This window comes from Narcine bancroftii, chromosome 2 (assembly GCF_036971445.1).
Source record: "Narcine bancroftii isolate sNarBan1 chromosome 2, sNarBan1.hap1, whole genome shotgun sequence".
In the NCBI taxonomy this organism is placed as follows: Eukaryota; Metazoa; Chordata; class Chondrichthyes; order Torpediniformes; family Narcinidae; genus Narcine; species Narcine bancroftii.
In genome coordinates, this window is record NC_091470.1 from 14,080,097 (window position 1) to 14,099,553 (window position 19,457).

At 41.7% G+C, this 19,457-nt stretch overlaps 1 protein-coding gene across 5 annotated transcripts in view; it reads left to right on the top strand.

Annotated features, from left to right (window-relative positions):
* ttc7b (tetratricopeptide repeat domain 7B) overlaps positions 1-19,457 on the top strand; it is a 408,001-nt gene that overhangs the window by 113,394 nt on the left and 275,150 nt on the right. The gene's annotated exons all lie outside the window — the stretch shown is intronic.

Below are 19,457 nucleotides of genomic sequence, written 5' to 3' on the forward strand. Positions count from 1 at the left end.
TGTACAGCCATAGCTGCGGGACCGCTTTCTAATGCCTGTTTTAATTTAGGTTTTTGTCCGTTTAGGGGATCTATGTCAACGAAAATTGCTTTTAAAAATGTCCCCTTGCAAGCTGGATGACTAATATCTTTTAAAAGAACAGTCTCGAAGTCTTGTCCTCCAATTGACTTCAGACTGTCCTGTATACTCTGATTGCTCGTTTTCCACTCTCTGTTTTCCCAAAGGGGTCTGAAAGTTAAATTACAACTAGAAAACCAAATATTTGGGCTATACTTTTGTCCTGTTTCCCTGTACCAATCTATGAATTTACGTAACTTTATCTCCTTGGTGATGTTGGGAATACCCTCATTTAACTTATCAAAAGTATTTCGAATAAACTGGGTGTCTCTTAGGAGTTTGTCAACTTTTTCATTAATATCTCCTACCTGATCCGGACACAGCTGTCGCAGCCTTCTGTCGTCGTTCTTGTTCACCAGGCAGGCGTCCCTGAGTACTTTTTTTGTTGTCTCAAGGTCTCTAGTGTCTGCTGTGGTATTCCACCACGGCGAATTGGGGAAATAAATTCTTAACTTCTCAAGTGTACAGACATTATCATACCTACCGGACATTTATAAGTCAGTCTCTCAGATACAATTGAGGCCAATAAGCCTGAACCTTTGTTTTCTTTCAAAGCCCAACCTTCACGTGGGAGATTTCTCCTCTTAATAACCAGTTTAGGGCAGAAAACTCAGGTCCTCAATTGTTTATAGACCACCTTCTCACTCTATTGGACTTTGCAACGACACAATAAAGACTTTTAAACTCTAGTAGTTTCTTGCGAAGCACTTAATAAATGTCATTCAAACACCTTAAGGACTTTTATCTTGTCTGTAATCACTTACGTGTTACAATCCTGGCATGCGACCTTCAATTGTGGTCGTCTAATTTGTCCGATCTCCAGTTCTTACTGACAATCATAAAGATTTAAAAAAAAAAAAGAGAATTTTGTTAAAACAGGCTTCTCTGGACCTTTTTATCAGCCGGCTGAGATGATTGTCAGAAAAAACAGAAACCGTCGTCCAGTGTTCACTCACCCATCACGTCGGGGTCACCAAATTGTTAGGTCTGCTTTGTTCATGAATGAGTGAGACAAACACCAGGCTGAGTCGAAATCAGGGTTCTTTGTTCTTTATTACCGGATTGTAACACTTGCGACTAACAAGTTAGTCGGAGAATGCATTCTGCCGTTATCAGCAAAATGGTGATTTTTTATACCCTTGGATACATGCTTAGAACATCATCATATCATTACTTGTCCAATGACTAAAACTGTTGCTATCCTTTCCCTGCTAGCTTCCTGCCTCTCAATCCATCAATGTCTCTCTTATCTTGTAAGTACAAGGATGCATTCTGTTACTCCTTAGTACTGGGTGACTCCTTCTCCGGTCCCATCTCATGATGTTTTACCTAACAGGAGTACAAGGACACCTCCCCTTCTTGTTACTGCCCTGTACAGGGTAACTCCCTACACATTCCCATCTCATGATGTTTTACCTTACAAAATGCAGATGTACATATAAATAACAAAGGAGCAAAAAATAGCAAAGGAGGAAAAACCCAACACCTAACCCCAACCCACCAATTTTCCCCTGCAGCCGCTGCAACCGTGTCTGCCTGTCCCGCATCGGACTTGTCAGCCACAAACGAGCCTGCAGCTGACGTGGACTTTTACCCCCTCCATAAATCTTCGTCCGCGAAGCCAAGCCAAAGAAGAAGAAGAATAAATAACAAGCACAAGCTAAAGTGAGTCTCTAGATGAGTGTAGATATCCTCTATTGTTTAAGAGTCTGATGGTTATAGGGTAGTAACTATTTCTGAAAATGGTGGTACGAGTCCTGTGGTTCCTTTACCTCCTTCCTGATGGCAGCAGTGAGAATAGAGCATGGCCCAGGTGGTGTGTATCCTTAATAATTGTTGCTGCTCTCCGATGCCGATGTTCCATGTAGTTACGCTCAATTGTGCGGGGAGTTTTACCTTTGATGAACTGGGCTGAGTTCATGACCTTTTGCAGAGGTATTGGCGATCCTTACGTAGGCCATTTCTTTCTCCTACATATATTGTCTATCTTCATCTACCAGGGCGGAAGTTCATTACATAGAAAGGCAGAACTGAAGAAACATTCTGCCCTTTGAGCCCAATCCCCCATTGAATGTGATCATGGCTGAGCATCCAGGATCATTACCTTGATTCAGTTTTCTTCCCAATTCCTTCAGTATGAGGAGAAGAGTTTATTATCCTGCAGAATGTACAGATGCACCACAATTCTTTCGTGCTGCAGCCACACAGCTTCATTTATACACAAACAATGAGTTTAAATTAAATTACCACAATATGACAGGAGGCAGCAAAAGAAAGAAATATAAAAGGAAAGATAAATATTCACAGTTATAGATGGTGCAAAAAAAGTGATTTTCAGAAGGGAAGACAAATGTTTTGGTGCTTAAGGTAGAACAGGGAGGTTCAAGAGGCCTGATGATGGCTGTGGGAGAGATTTTTTTTAAGTTCTTGAACCCAGAGGTGCTGAATTTCAAGCTTCTGTACCTTCTGCTTGCAGGTAGCGGTGAGAAGATGTTGCGAACAGGATGATGTTGGCTAGATCCCTCGAACCATAGAGAGTTTTACTGTTCAAGTTGTCTACCTGTGCTGGTCCCATTTGCCTGTGTTCAGCTCATATGCCTTTAATCTATCGATTTAGCCTAAGAAAAATATCCAGTTCCTTGAATATATTTAATAATTTGGCTTTCCCTGCTTTCAGTTCTGGGGATTCAGTGGTCTCTGGGAGAAGAGATTTCTCTTCTTCTTCAATGAAACCCTGTATCCTTAGAGGCTTAAACCATGAGCATCCTTCCTGCATTAAGTCTGTCCAGTTTCTGTACGATTTCCTCTCAGTCTTCCAAATCAAATGATTATCTGCCTAATTGTTCCGCTCTCTCTTCATCCATTATCCTTGCCATCTCCATCTGGTAAACCATTAGTGAATATCAGGCCTTCGCCCTCCTCCTGGAGCCACAGCCAACAGCCAAAGTGAATGCTGCCATGTAATTGATGTTTTTTTTCCTCTTGGATCTGGATGACACTTATCAATCCCCATTTATCCTAAAAGAAGTACAACCCCATAAAGTGGGAGTGCACAGTCCAGCCTGGGAAGGGAGGGGAAATTTTCCCATCCCAACAAGACACAAGTGAATCATTTTATGTGCTTTTACCCCAAATCCATTTGTTTTCATGATGAATTCTGTGGCCACATTTATTGCCTTTGGTTTTACAATGTGACAAGGAGCTTGAACCTTCTGGGTTGCTATTCAAGTTCTTAATTAGGAACTTGGGGAGGTTTCTGTGCATTCTACAAAGTGCTTCATTATTTTGAAGTTAAATCGCTGAAGTCCAACAGTCAGACCAGTAGACAGTTCAGGATTGTACAGCTTGCTGGTTAATAGTCTCACAGTAATAAGATCACACTGAATATACATCAGCTGGCTTGTATCATGTTTCCCAGTCAATACCACCATCAGTTGCCGAGCGAACAGTTGCAGATGCATTTCATGGCATCTTTGTTACAGCTATCTCCCCATTATCAAATTGTACTCTAACTGATTGGTTTAACCTTGTGATGACTCTTGTCACATGAAGCAGGGATTTTGGACAGTAAACCAACATGGTTGTTTCTGCTCCACATGTGTGTACCAATCCTGCTTCATTTTGTTGGCTTCTTTTCCTCTTTGATTATTTGTCCAGCTTCCCCCCTGTGTTATTGTATCTCAACTATAAGAAGGATATGGAAGCTGTGGAGAGGGTGTAGAGGAGACTTAATCAAGATGTGGTCTGGATTGGTGAATGTGACTTACGAGGCAAGGTTAGCAGAGCTGGGATTTTTTGGAGCGAAAGAGGATGAGAGGTGACTTAATAAAGGTCTACAAGATTATGAAAGGCATAGATAAGGTAGACAGCCAGCACCTTTATCCCCAGAGTGGGAATAGCAAAACCAGAGGACATCTATATAAAGTGAAGGAAAGAAAGTTTAGGGGTATTTTCTTTTTTACACAGAGAGTAATGAGTGCCTGGAATTCCTTGCCACAGAGAGTGGTGGAGGCTGAAACATTAGGGGCATTTAAGAGGGTCTTAGACAGGCACATGGATGGAAGAAAAATAGAAGGTTATGATGTAGGAAGGTCTTTATTTTTTTTGATAGGAATATATAGGTCATCACGACATTGAGGGCCAAAGGGCCTGTACATTTTACGTTCTCTTTGTTTAAAGAAATGCTTCCTGAACACCTAAATTAGATTAATTAAGTAACCAAATTATATCAATGGCCACTTCTTTTAGTGCCCCTCACATTTAAAGACATCATTCCCATATTTATCCTTTGAAATGCGTTCATTATTTTTAATCTGGGCACCCCTCAGTAAGAGTCAAAGAGTTGGAATAAGGCCCTTTGGCCCAACTTATCCACGCCGGCCAAGTCTCATTTTTTTTGATTTTTGCCCCATATCCCTGTTCAAATTTCTATCCAAGTTAGTTTTTGAGAAAAATCTATTCATTTCTCCTATCTCAAGTTTATTGTCACGTGTAGCGAGGTACAGCGAGAAAGTTTGTTTTGGGGGCAATCCAGCTAGTGAATCTGTGCGCAGAACAGCAGTAAAAAGCACAGCAGGGAGTGCAGTTGCAGAGCAATCAATTAGAGCAGAGAAGGGGCAACATTAGGTCACTCGTGTAACATTCATTTAGGAATCAGATAACACCAGGAAAGCATCTCTTCTTCAATCTGGTGGTGATTTCCTTTCTTTCTTTGGCTTGGCTTCGCGGACGAAGATTTATGGAGGGGGTACTTCCACGTCTGCTGCAGGCTCGTTGGTGGCTGACAAGTCCGATGCGGGACAGGCAGACACGGTTGCAGCGGTTGCAAGGGAAAATTGGTGGGTTGGGGTTTTCCTCCTTTGTCTTTTGTCAGTGAGGTGGGTTCTGCGGTCTTCTTCAAAGGAGGTTGCTGCCCGCCGAACTGTGAGGCGCCAAGAGGCACGGTTGGAGGCGAGATCAGCCCACTGCCGGTGGTCAATGCGGCAGGCACCAAGAGATTACTTTAAGCAGTCCTTGTACCTCTTCTTTGGTGCACCTCTGTCTCGGTGGCCAGTGGAGAGCTCGCCGTAGAACACGATCTTGGGAAGGCGATGGTCCTCCATTCTGGAAACGTGACCCACCCAGCGCAGTTGGGTCTTCAGCAGCGTGGATTCGATGTTTGCGGACTCTGCCAGCTCGAATACTTTGATGTTGGTGATGAAGTCATTCCAATAAATGTTGAGGATGGAGTGGAGACAGCGCTGATGGAAGCGTTCTGGGAGCCGTAGGTGATGCCGGTAGAGAACCCATGATTCGGAGCCGAACAGGAGCGTGGGTATGACAACGGCTCTGTACACGCTGATCTTTGTGTGTTTCTTCAGGTGGTTGTTTTTCCAGACTCTGTTGTGTAGTCTTCCAAAGGCGCTATTTGCCTTGGCGAGTCTGTTGTCTATCTCGTTGTCGATCCTTGCATCTGATGAAATGGTGCAGCCGAGATAGGTAAACTGGTTGACCGTTTTGAGTTTTGTGTGCCCGATGGAGATGTGGGCGGGCTGGTAGTCATGGTGGGGAGCTGGCTGATGGAGGACCTCAGTTTTCTTCAGGCTGACTTCCAGGCCAAACATTTTGGCAGTTTCTGCAAAACAGGACGTCATGCGCTGGAGAGCTGGCTCTGAATGGGCATTTACACTTGTGAATCTTCATCCCAGCGGGAGGAGAGAGAAAGTGCAGGCAGGGCAGTAAACGCCACCCCATCTTCTGAAGTCAGAAGTCAGCTCTTGAGTCTTGCTGACATTAAGAGATAAAAAGGATGGACTGGCTTTGGAGATGGTGCAGAGTTCACCAAGTTTATACTGGAGATGAGGGGGTTGGCCTATGAGAAGAGATTGAGTCACCTGGCACTGTCCTCATTGGAGTTGAGAAGAATGAGAGGGAATTATACAGAAATGAATAAAATTATGAAAGGCAAGTTGTTTCCAATGGTAGGGGAGACTAGAACCAGGGGACAAAACCTCAAGATTCAGGGTGTTAAATTTAGGACAGAGAAGAGGAGGAACTGCTTTTTCCATAAGGTGGTGAATCTATAGAATTCGCTGCCCATTGAAGCAGTGGAGGCAGCCTCAGTAAATATATTTAAGACAAGGATGGATGGATTTTTACATAGTAGGGGAATTAAGGGATGTGGGGAAAAGGCAGGTGGGTGGAGATGAGCCTATCATCAGATCAGCCATGATCTCATTGAATGGTGGAGCAGACTCGACGGGCCGAATGGCCGACTCCTGCCTCTATTTCTTATGATTCTGTCCTAGCACCAGGCCACTCGCTCCTCTATCCCCCTTCTATACTCAGGCTGTTACTGTCTGTGGCATCTTTTCGAATTTGGTATTTCAGCATCTGTCAATTAAAAGGGCAATGAACCAATTTACTTTAAATGACTAAATTGGCCCATTTCTATAAGATAAATCAGCAAAAGGGGTCTGGTTTCTCCCTCAACAGCATTCTTTATGCACTTGTCAAATTCAATCTTGATCTCTTTAATGTTATATCTAATTTTCTCCCAACTCAACTTAAGGCATAATGTCGTGTACCCATTGCATATGAATTGGTGCTAAACTATCTTTCTGGTTCATCAAAATTGCTCATCTTGCTATCAATGAAATAAAAGCAGCCATTCTTAACCTTTTTCTTTTGGCTATGGTCCCCTCCCCCCACCTTAGGACTCAGCTCAAAATTTATGGCCCCCCCCCCCCCCCCCCGTAAAGCAGCTGTTTACTGGTTTCTTCTGTACTTCTCTCCAACCGACTGCATTAAAAATATTTTACGATTTCAGGCCGTGGCCCCTCCTTTGAATGTGCTGTGACCCCCAGGGGTGGGCATACGGTCTCTGTGGAGAATGGCTGGTTTAGACGTTCTTCTTTATTGTTCAGTCTCACATCGCTGTACTCCATTTTGAGACATTACTTAAGCTTCCAAGGATTGCAGAGAACACCCTGAAACCACGAGCCACTTTTCATTTCTCATTTTGATCATAATATTGACATTCTTTGTGCTAAATGATGTGCTCGATTAACTTGATGGAGAAATTGCACGTTACAAAAATGTAAATGTTTGTACAGGGTGACTCTCGTACTTCATTTACAATAGGTGCTCACATTTTGTTCCACTTGTGAACATGCTAAATTCACAAGCCTGCACATTTCAGTCAGTTTGATGTTAACGTTGCTATTTTAACATAAAAGATCATCTGTTTGTCCATCATAATAACTGTTCTTGGACTGTTACTCTGGAGCAGGTTGCTATGCAAGGATGCGCTGCCGCTGGGAGATTCCCACTGTTGCGGTAGACAGAGCGAAGGTGCTCAGATCTCCCAGGCTGTGTACAGTCTCCGGCAATAACACGGTTGCAGGCCCTTCCTGCCCTCGAACCCATGCCACCCAAATATACCAATATGACCAATTAATCTACTGACCTTGTATGTCTGTGGAATGTGAGAGGAAACTGGAGTACCCGGAGGAAACCCACGCAGATACGAGGAGACTGCAGCGTGTTTGAACCTGAGTTGCTGGCGCGGTAATCGAATTTCACTAACTGCCTCGCTATCTGTGCACTAACCATGCTACCATTTCAGCTTCAAGTTCACGTTGCACCCCTTCTGACTGGGAACCCTCCAACCAGATAGCGTTAATCTAGACTTCTCTAGTTTTCATTAGCACCTCCCCCCACCCCTTCTTCCTCAGTTACCTTCCCCTTGTTCTGTCTCTTGCTTCCGTCTCCTTTCACACAGACATAAATTCTTTCCTCGACCCTTCCATCCATGACCCATCCCTTCGCAAGCGAAGGTGAACATGGTGCCTTGTAGCTTTTCAGCTTTAGGCACCATGAGCCAGAGCAAGGACTTGGAGGCGAGTGCTTGCCCAGGAAAAGCGCCTCCCTCTGGGTCCCACGCCACTGAGCCTGGCAGAGTGCGAGGTACGACAGCCAGAGTGCTGCGGCATTGCCCCACAATGGTCTGTTTCAGGACCATGTTCGTGGGCCGTTGTCCTTACAGATCCTTCGCCCACTGAGTTTGCTGCTGCAGACCGCTAGGGAAACTGTTTCCCGCACTCTGTCACAGCTGCCAGCCCCTGCTGCCCGACTGACACGTGCTATTTTCCCATAGCTGGGGCCCTTTCCATGTACTGACGGCTGGGCGAGCCAAGCCTGGGGATTTAAAATAGCAATGTTAACATCAAACTGACTAAAATGTGCAGGCTTGAGAATTCAGCATTGTTTACAAGTGGAACAAAATGTGAGCATATCCAATTAATATCTTTTGTTGGTCTGGATTCCTCCCCCAGCCAGCATTCTCTGAATTCTGAGACTTTCTGAGATTTCCTGCTTCTGGATTATTCCTTGAAGAAGGGCTCAGGCCCAAAATGTTGGGAATACATCTGTCTCTCCTATCGACGCTGAAAAGACCGGCTATTCCTCCAGCATTTTGGTGTGTTTTAAGTACAATCACAGCATCTGCAGACTTTCGTGTTTCACTTGCATTTATTGTCATACATGCCTACATACAATGAAAAACCTGAGTGGGTGGGCATAGCTGAGAGGGATGCAGTAGTTTTGTGGTGATGTTACTAAATGAGAAGCCTGGACTACATGCTGTTCCAGGGATCCGAGTTGCAGTCTTACCATGAAACGTGGGGATTTAAACTGAAATAAACTAATTAAGACATGATTATAAATGTTGTCCTTCAGTGAAGAAAATCTGCCATGTTTGTTCAGTCTATCCTAACACGACTCCAGAACAATGTTGCTGAATCAAGTAAAGCTAAATTTTTGGTGAAAGCATATTTCAAAGAACATTAAAAAAAAAGCAGGGTTATACCACCCATCTTTTGGAGTGTCCTCTGAGGGGTAATGGTTGTGCCTGTACCATGGTCTGTTTTCCAGCCTGTATCCCCATGGAGCAGTGTCATTTTCATGACTTCTGCTGAAGAAAATCACAGCAGATTTTCCCAAAGGTCGACATTTATTTAAACCAAGGCCCATGGAATGGTTCGATCTAGGGTGTCATCTAACTTGAGTTTATATTTTTTTTTTGGGGGGGGTTCTTTTTTTTTCTTTATTATTTTTTTATTTTCATTTTAGTTCGTTTTTAATTTGTGATTTTTTTTCTATTGGAGGGCCTGTATACGTTGATTTGAATTTTTATATAAAGATATTATTGGTATTTAGTAATAATAGTAGATATGTCGAAGTTGAGGTTTGCTACTTTTAATGTCCGAGGATTATACAGTCCGATTAAACGTAAGCGAGTCTTGGCGTATATTAAGAAAATGAAAATTGATATTGCCTTTTTTTCAAGAAACACATTTGAATGTGAAGGAAAGCATGAAATTGAAGAGGGACTGGGTTGGGCATGTATATCTTCTTCATTTAATTATAGAGCTAAAGGTGTAGCAATTTTGATACATAAAAATTTATCTTTTGAATTGCAATCAATGGAGGAAAAGGCAGGATGTATTCTTAAATTGAATTGTAAGATTTTTAGTGAATTTTTGACTTAATATTTATGCTCCAAATGCAGATGATGAAGTATTTATTTCAGATGCATTTTTATGTTTGGGTCAGGCTCATGATAATATTTTAGTTGGTGGTGATTTTAATTGTGTTTTGGAACCTTTATTAGATAAATCTCCAAAGAAAGCTAAGAAATCCAAGATGGCAATTCAGGTCCAAGCATTGATGAAAGATCTTAATTTAGTAGATATTTGGAGACGTCTTAATCCGACAGAGAAAGATTTTTCCTTTTATTCATCAAGACATGAATTGTTTTCAGGGATTGACTTCTTTTTAGTATCGGCATATTTACAAGGAAAAATACAACAAGCGGAATATAAAGTATGGTGATTTCAGATCACTCTTTGTTATATTTTACATATGCAATTTCTGAGAAAATTCAAATAGCTTATCGTTGGAAGTTTAATACAATGTTGTTAAAAAATATGGAATTTATTGATTTTTTGTAAAAACAAATTAATTTTTTTTTGAAAGAAAATTATAATTCTGTTCAAAGTAAGTTTGTATTATGGGATGCTATGAAAGCCTATTTGAGAGGACAAATAAATAGTTATACTTCTAAAATAAAAAAGAATCGATTAAATCAGAGTCTTGAATTAGAGAAACAGATTGATGAGTTAGAAAAGGAATTTCAGAAAGATACTACAGAAGATCAGGAAATAGAATTATCTAGGTTGAAATTGGAATATAATACTTTGCAATCTTATCAATTTGAATGTGTGATTAATAGGACTAAACAACCGTATTACAAATGGGGAGAGAAAGCACATAAGGTATTGGCGTGGCAATTAAAGAAAGAACATATTTCGAGGACTATTAATGCTGTTAGATGGAATTTTCTTATTACTTATAAACCTCGTGAGATTAATGATGAATTTTATTCATTTTAATAAAAGTTATATACATCTGAAGGAAAACAAGAAATTGGATAGATTGATTTTTTTTTTATCACAGTTTAATTTACCGATATTAGAGGATGGAGATATACAGGAGTTAGAAGAACCATTTACTGATTTGGAAATTAAAATGGCTATGCTGGAAATGCCGAACGGTAAATCGCCTGGTGATGATGGATTTTCGGTTGAATTTAAAAAAATATATTATGATGATTTATCTACAGTGTTTGGGGATATATTACGTCAAGTTGGAGAACATTATGTCTTGTTCTAGTGCTTTAATTACAGTAATTCCTAAAAAAGGTAGAGATCCTTTGAAAGAATAGATATGCTTTAGATAACATTTTGCGCGTGAATAGTTTTCGGCAATCTTCAGATCACCCGATTGTGATATCCTTAGATGCAGAAAAAGCATTTGATAGAGTTGAATGGAATTTTTTGTTTAAAGTTTTGGAGAAATTTAAGTTTAGTCCTTTTTTATTGGTTGGATTAGGGCTCTATATAGTAAACCGGTAGCTAGAGTATTGACGAATGGTTTGATTTCGGAATCCTTTAAGTTAACTCGATCAACTCGTCAAGGTTGTCCTTTGTTTGCGTTAGTAATTGAACGTTTAGCACAGCTGATAAGACAAAATACACAGATACAAGGTATGAAAGTTTTAGATGAGGAGTATAAAATTAATTTATTTGCTGATGTATTGGTGTATTTAATAAACCCAGCTCAGTCACTTTTGCACTTGAAGGAATGTTTAATACAATATGGATGTCTTTCTGGATATAAAGTTAATTGGGGAAAAAAGTGAAATATTACCGGTAAGTGAAGGAGATTATTCAGTTTATAAGAATATTATTAATTTAAAGTGGACTGATCGAATTAAATATCTGGGTACAATTTTGAATGTTAATTATCAATCTTTATAAAAATTAAATTGTGCTCCATTAATGAAAAAAATTAAAACTGATTTGATTAAATGGAAAGTTTTACCTATTAATTTAATGGGTAGGATAAATCTTCTTCTTTGTCTTGGCTTCACGGATGAAGATTTATGGAGGGGTATGTCCACGTCTGCTGCAGGCTCATTGGTGACTGGCAAGTCCGATGTGGGACAGGCAGGCGTGGTTGCAAGGGAAAATTGGTTGGTTGGGGTTGGGTGTTGGGTTTTTCCTCCTTTGTCTTTTGTCAGTGAGGTGGGCTCTGCGGTCTTCTTCAAAGGAGGTTGCTGCTGCCAAACTGTGAGGCGCCAAGATGCACGGTTGGAGGCGATATCAGCCCACTGGCGGTGATCAATGTGGCAGGCACCAAGAGATTTCTTTAGGCAGTCCTTGTACCTTTTCTTTGGTGCACCTCTGTCACGGTGGCCAGTGGAGAGCTCGCCATATAACACGATCTTGGGAAGGCGATGGTCCTCCATTCTGGAGACGTGACCCACCCAGCACAGTTGGGTCTTCAGCAGCATGAATTCGATGCTTGCGGACTCTGCCAGCTCGAGTACTTCGATCTTGGTGATGAAGTCACTCCAATGAATGAAATACAATTACGATGAATATCTTTCCGCATATGCAATATTTGTTTCAATCTATTCCATATTTACTTGATAAAAAATTTTTTCGAGATTTGAATAAAATGCTTAGGGAGTTTTTATGGAGGGGTAAATTTTCGAGAGTAGCTTTGAATAAATTAACTTGGAAATATGAGTTAGGGGGACTACGTTTACCACATTTTCAAAATTATTATGAAGCAGCCCAACTTAAATTTATTAGTTCATTGATGGATTTGGTACGGCCTCCCAGTTGGGCTAAAATTGAGATGGCAAGAATTTCTGAATTTGAAATACATCAATTTTTGTTTAGGTGGAATATAAATTTGTTACAACAATATAATGTGCCTATACTAAAACATTTAATGAAGTTATGGATAAAGAAAAATTAAAGTTTATTGCATTGGAAATTTAAAGGTGTGAAAAATTTAGGAGATTGTTTTAAAGAGGGTAAGTTTTTATCTTTTAATCAGATGAGGGAAGGTTTTGGTATTGATAAGAATTCTTTATTTCTTTATTGTCAAATTCGATCTTTGGTAAAATGTATGTTTGGTAGAGATATGATTTTACCTGAAATGACTAAATTTGAGACTTTTCTTATGAAGGTACCAGAGAAGGGTTATATTTCATCTATGTATCAAATATTACAGGATGGTATGGATAAAAAGGGTTGGAATAGATCTAAAATTAAATGGGAAGCGGATATTGGCTTTATTTTTTTCTGAAGAGGATTGGTTATATATCTGTTACGATAGTGTAACTAGATTGATAAATGTTCATTATGCAATGATTAATTACAATTTTTTACATCAATCATATTTGACACCTGAAAAATTTAAAAAAATATGTTTTTAATGAATCAGATTTGTGTTTTAGATGTGGTGATACGGTTGGAACTTTTTTTCATGCTGTTTGGTCATGTATACACATGCAATCTTTTTGGAAGAAAATTAAATCGTTTTTAGAATATCTGTATAAGATTAAAATAGTTTTAGATCCAACAGTATTTTTATTGGGTAGTTTGCAACCTCTGAAAGGTTTGGGATTAGATAAGTTTCAGTTGCTTTTGTATATTTAGCTTTATCCGTAGCAAAAAAATGTATTGCTAGTTCGTGGAAAGATACAAATATGATTGATATTGATAGATGGCATAATGAGATGAGATATTGTTTAATAATGGAAAAAATTACGTATGTTTCCTGTGATAATTATAATTTTTTTCTTCATAAGTGGTTGTTATACTCAGAATATTTACATTTCAATTTATATTGATTAGATTTTAATATGTATATTTAACTTTTTCTTTAATATTCTTTCTTTTTTCTTTCTTTATGGCTCGCCTTAGGAGAGTTGGCTGAAGAGGGGTTCTTTTCTTCTTTTTTTTCTATATATATAAAACAGTTCATGTTTATGTTTAATTGCTGCATATGTCATATTATTTGTTTTTTGAACGAATTAATAAAGTTTAAAAAAAGAAATAACTTGAGTTTATGTGGAAAAGCAGTTAACATTGAAGACCTGCAGGTTGCCTATATGACGTAAATCAACGGCTGTCTTGGTTCCAGACAAAAATCAAGATAATTTCATTATTTACATTCAGAGTTCATTAATACAGTAGTTTTAGGAATTGATGGGACAAATTCAAATTTCTTTTAATCCACCCAGTACTCTTCTCGTCTCCTCTGTTGTTATAGGGCTATATTTCCACCGATGTTGGATTTTACGTAATTCTTTGTCCAATGTCTTTCCCTCCTGCCTCTCCCAGTTTTGTAATCACAGTCATAGAACTCCATGCATCAGAGATGTGTGGAAGCCAGATCCATCCAAAGATGGGCCAGTCGATGCATATTGTCCCTAAGTGCTCCCTGATAATGTGTTAGAGGAGCTCTGAATAAAGGCCAAGGAAAAAGTGACGTTTAGAAGCTTTGGTAAGAGAATGGAAAAAAAGAGCAATGGGGGGGAAAAAGACTAGTAATATCAATTTTAATGAGTAAAGCATTCTCTAGCGTGTCTTCAAATAATTGAAAGAGGAGGGAAATATTCTGTAGGCAGACTATTATTTGGAAAACATGTTACTGGCACATCCCTAGGATAATTGAAGCCTATTGGCAAATCTTCCATGCTTTTGGGAGAGATTGAAAACCAAGTAAAAATATTAATTGAATTATTAAAAGCTGCATACTTTAATTGACAAGCATAAGAATATTGTTCTGACATAGGAAACTTTATTTGGCTTGTTTTTGTTAAACAATGTAAGAATATTGTGAAACGATAGCAACCCCTTCAACCTTTTCCACCATTCAATAGGATCAGACTGACCTGACTTGTGTGAAACACCAAAGTCTGCAGATTGTAGTAAAAAAGAGATGCTGGAGGAACTCAGCTGGTCTTTCAGCATCCATAGGAGACAAAGATATATTGCTGACATTTCAGGCCTGAGCCCTTCTTCAAGGGTTAAGCAAAGTACAGGAAATCTCAGAATAGAGACAGTGCTGTCTGGGGGAGGAGTCCAGACCAACAAAAGGTGTTAATTGGATATGATAAGGGGAGAGGTGAGAATTGATTTTGTCTATGTGAAAGGAGGCAGGGAAAAGGGAAGAGACAGAGCTGGGGGAAGATGACGGGAGGAAGGAAAATGGTGGTGGTGAGAAGTCGATATTAATGCCAGCCTGACTTTATGTCAGGCTGGTTATTCATTCCCTGCAGCTCATGCCAATAAAACTAACAATCAAACTCGGGATCTGGCACTCTTCCTCTCTTTGCAACTGGATCCTTAATTTCCTCATTGGCAAAGCCCAATCAATGTAGATTTAGCCCGACATCACCTCCTTGCTGGCGATCAACATGGGAATCATAAGGCTGTGTTCGCTGCTCTGTGCACCCGCAGCTTATTGTGGACGTTAGGAAGGGGGAGGCCAAGAGGGCATGCACCTGCCTTCATTGATGAGGTGGCGGTGGGAAGGTTTAGTACATTTCAAATTCCTAGGCAACCGTATATCGGAAGACCTCTCCTGGAGCCAGCACATTGAGGCAACCATAAAGAAAGCACTCCAATGTCTCTGGCAGCTCCAAAGATGGTGTGGACCCGCGGGAAGTGGAGACACAGCTCTGCTCCACAGGGTTCTACCACCCAGTCCAACTCCTCTCATGAGCTTTTAATTTGAGCCGCCTTCCTTTATGTTATCCAAGGCTGGCTCTCCACACCTTTACTCTACTAGTTTTTCTAGAATATACCATAAATGCCATTGTATAGGACGACCCTGGAATTTCCACCAAAATGTTGATTTTGAGTGACTCACTTTGTAAAACAACCTCCCCCAAATCTGGCACTGCTAACCAGTGGATGCTGTTGAAAGCAAATCGCAATATTTTAATTTCAGAATTAAATAACAGGGCGTGCGTGAGATGGCATCCGAGTTAGCAGGAAAATGGCAGCGGTGTTGAGACTTCATCGTCAAGGTGCGGATTTTAGGACTGGGGCGTCCCTGGTTTTATGGTGACATTATCCATCGGGCACACAAAACTCAAAACGGTCAACCAGTTTACCTATCTCGGCTGCACCATTTCATCAGATGCAAGGATCGGCAACGAGATAGACAACAGACTCGCCAAGGCAAATAGCGCCTTTGGAAGACTACACAAAAGAGTCTGGAAAAACAACCAACTGAAAAACCTCACAAAGATTAGCGTATACAGAGCCGTTGTCATACCCACACTCCTGTTCGGCTCCGAATCATGGGTCCTCTACCGGCATCACCTACGGCTCCTAGAACGCTTCCACCAGCGTTGTCTCCGCTCCATCCTCAACATCCATTGGAGCGCTCTCATCCCTAACATCGAAGTACTCGAGATGGCAGAGGTCGACAGCATCGAGTCCACGCTGCTGAAGATCCAGCTGCGCTGGGTGGGTCACGTCTCCAGAATGGAGGACCATCGCCTTCCCAAGATCCTGTTATATGGCGAGCTCTCCACTGGCCACCGTGACAGAGGTGCACCAAAGAAAAGGTACAAGGACTGCCTAAAGAAATCTCTTGGTGCCTGCCACATTGACCGCTGCCAGTGGGCTGATATCGCCTCAAACCGTACATCTTGGTGCCTCACAGTTCGGCGGGCAGCAACCTCCTTTGAAGAAGACCGCAGAGCCCACCTCACTGACAAAAGACAAAGGAGGAAAAACCCAATACCCAACCCCAACCCACCAATTTTCCCCTGCAACCGCTGCAACCGTGTCTGCCTGTCCCGCATCGGACTTGTCAGCCACAAACGAGCCTGCAGCTGACGTGGACATTTACCCTCTCCATAAATCTTCGTCCGTGAAGCCAAGCCAAAGAAAGAAGAAATTAAGTTTTGAGGATTGTCCTATTGAACGGCTTCTGCAGTACCTTTTGTTGAGCACTGTGAAAAATCTATTTCAAAGACTTCCTCAACTGTCCCACCAAACAGCCACTCCACCCTCACCCCAGGTTAGTTTCCCTTCTTTAGGCATAATACACTGGTTTTGGATCGTACTAAAGCACCCTCCATTTGTAGGAGGAATTAATTCAGCCTATGATCATTCTTTTGAGAATTCCTAAGTACAAATCATTAAATCTCCTGTGTATTGCCAGGACCAAATCTAAGATAGCATGCTCCCTTGTAGGTTTGATAATATGTTAACCATTCTTTTTCTCCCTCTGAAGCTGTTGGACCCGCAGAGTTCCTCCGGCAGAATAGACCCTTGTGGGACCTCGCAGGAAAGGGTAGCAAAGGAAGATGAAAATTTGCCCACGTTGACTGAGAAAGTCCTATCACTGAGATAAGATTTAAACCAGTTCAGGCCAATCCCATTGACACCAGCCCACTGCCGGAGGCGATTTATTAAAATAGTGTAATCCACAGTATTAAACGTTGTGCTAAAGTCCAGGAGAATTAAAATGGCGGAGCTCCCTAACTCCAGGTCATTGTATACTCTTAGTAAGGTAGGCCTTATCACCAGATTGGAATCTTTTAGGTATGTTCTTTTGATGAAGGTCGGGGAACAATTGGCTAAGAACAACTTTTTCGAGGACCTTTGACAGGAATGGAAGTTTAGAAACAGGTTGTAATTTTTGGGTGTGGTGGAGTCTAAGTTGGGTTTTTCAGAATACGCTGGACCACAGCATGCTTGAAACAAATTGGAACTGTGCCGGTGGCCCAGGAACTGTTAATACGGTTGTTCAGTATTCTCACCACCTGTGGGTAGAAGCTGTTCCTCAGCCTGAAAGTGCTGGCTCTGATCGTCCTGGATCTCTTCCCTGATGGGAGCAGCTGAAAGATGCTGTGTGCAGGGTGGAAGGGGTCCTCAATGATTTTGTGCACCCTCTTCAGAAATGATCCCGATAGATCACGTCGATTGGGGGACATTCGGTGATCCTCTCTGCCACTTTTATGGTCCTGTGGATGTTGTGCCATCCTGACAAGTGAGATGTTGAGTGCTACGATTGGTCACTTAACTAGAAACTTGGCGCTCTCCACTCTCTCTATTACAGAGTTGTTGGTGTGTAGTGGAGGATGGTCAATCCTGGTCCTCCTTAAGTCCACGATCATTTCCTTCATCTTGTCTGCTTTGAGTCTCTGGTTGTTATACCATTTCACAAGATTTTCCACCTCTTCTCTGCGACGCGACTCATAATTGTTGCTGATGAGACCAACAACTGTTGTCTTGATGACACTGTTGGAGTTGGATCTGGCAATGCAGTCGTGGGTCAGTCGTCTGAACAGGAGTGGGCTGAGCAAACCGCCCTGAGGTGCGCCAGTGTTCAACGTTTCGCTGCTGACCCAAATAGACTGTGGTCTTTCCATTGTGAAGACCAGAATCCATTGATGCGGGGGGGGGTTTGTGTGGAGCCCCAGTGAGGACAGCTTCTCCACCAGCTTCTGGGAAATGATCATGCTGAAGTCAATGAACAGCTGCCTGGCGTATGAGGCATTCTCCAGGTGAGTCAGGATGGAGTGAGCCACTGCAGCTGTTCTGGGACCTGTGGGCAGGGGCAAGCAGCATTGGGGCAGAGGGAGAGGAAGGGAGCAATAATGGAGCAACAGACGACGTGCAGGGTATCTCAGCATCAGTAGGGAAAAAGAATGGTCATCGTTTCAGGCTGGAACTCTTCATCAAGAACTTTTTCTCTCAATGATGCTGCTCGACCTGCAGAGATCCTCCAGCAGGTGGTTTGCTGCTCCAGATTCCAGCAGCTGCAGTCTCTTGTGCCCCGAGCGATATTGGAGTCTTAACAGGGAGGGGTGTCAGTATCAAGGGCTGTCAGATGGAGGTGAGCTGCCATCTATTTGGGGAACAGGAGCAACATGAGGCAGTTGGCCCAACACTGACAGATAGGTACTACCTCATGGGGACTGTGGTGGCTACACTGGCAGCAGGGAGGTGCTCCAAATCAGTGTCAGGGGATCAGTTAAGAACACAACAGCAGATGTGAAATTAGAGATGTAGTAAATACCACTGAAAGATCTGAGCACACACAATTAAATGATTTCCCCCCCCCCCCCCCCCCCCCCCCACCACTTTCTAATGGTTTCTCCCTTGACATCTCTCAACCTCTCACACCGTATACTCTCTCACCTCTGGGCCATACCACCTTTATTTCTAGTGTTTTACCTATTCTATCTAGGTCTTGAAGAAGGGTTCAGAACTGAAACGTTGATTGACCATTTCTACCCATGGATGCTGAGTTCCACAGTGATTGTGTGTGTAGATTCTAGCATCTGCAGCTTTTGTGTTCCCACAATTAAATGTCTAAACCTGTCCAAATGCAATTTGCTCTGGTCAAACGTCAACCTCCAAACGGCAATTTATGTGCTAATTCTGCAGTTAGAGATCAGTTAGGACCGATTAAATTCAGGTTCAGTTTTGTTCGTGCAGAAATGTTCTGTAAACTGGCTGGAAGGTGGAGGGATGGCAGTAGAGACCATACAATTTTCTCTTGGCAGAACAATGCAAAAATAAAGCAGCCTGTCATTAAACTCCTGGGAAGAGAAGAATTCATGTTTGTGGAGCAAAAAGTATTTTTTGTTTTTCCAGAAAGCCTTGGAATCTATTTGTGAAGACAGACAGTTATATTATTTGCCATTGGAGTCTGTAAATTGTCTTCCAACCACAAATTAAGTACTCCCTGTCCACCAAGATGTAGCAATGCCATCTGTAGAGCATCCATTCTCGGACCTTTTTTTGGCTATGGCTGGCCCCCAAGGATTCCACTCAAAGTTATGGGCCCCCTTGCCTGTGAAGCAGGTCAAGTTTAGTGGTTTCTTCCATACTTCTCTCCTACACAAGACATGAAAAAGTTTTAAAATATTTATGATAGCAGTCCATTGTTCTCCCGCCCAACCCCCC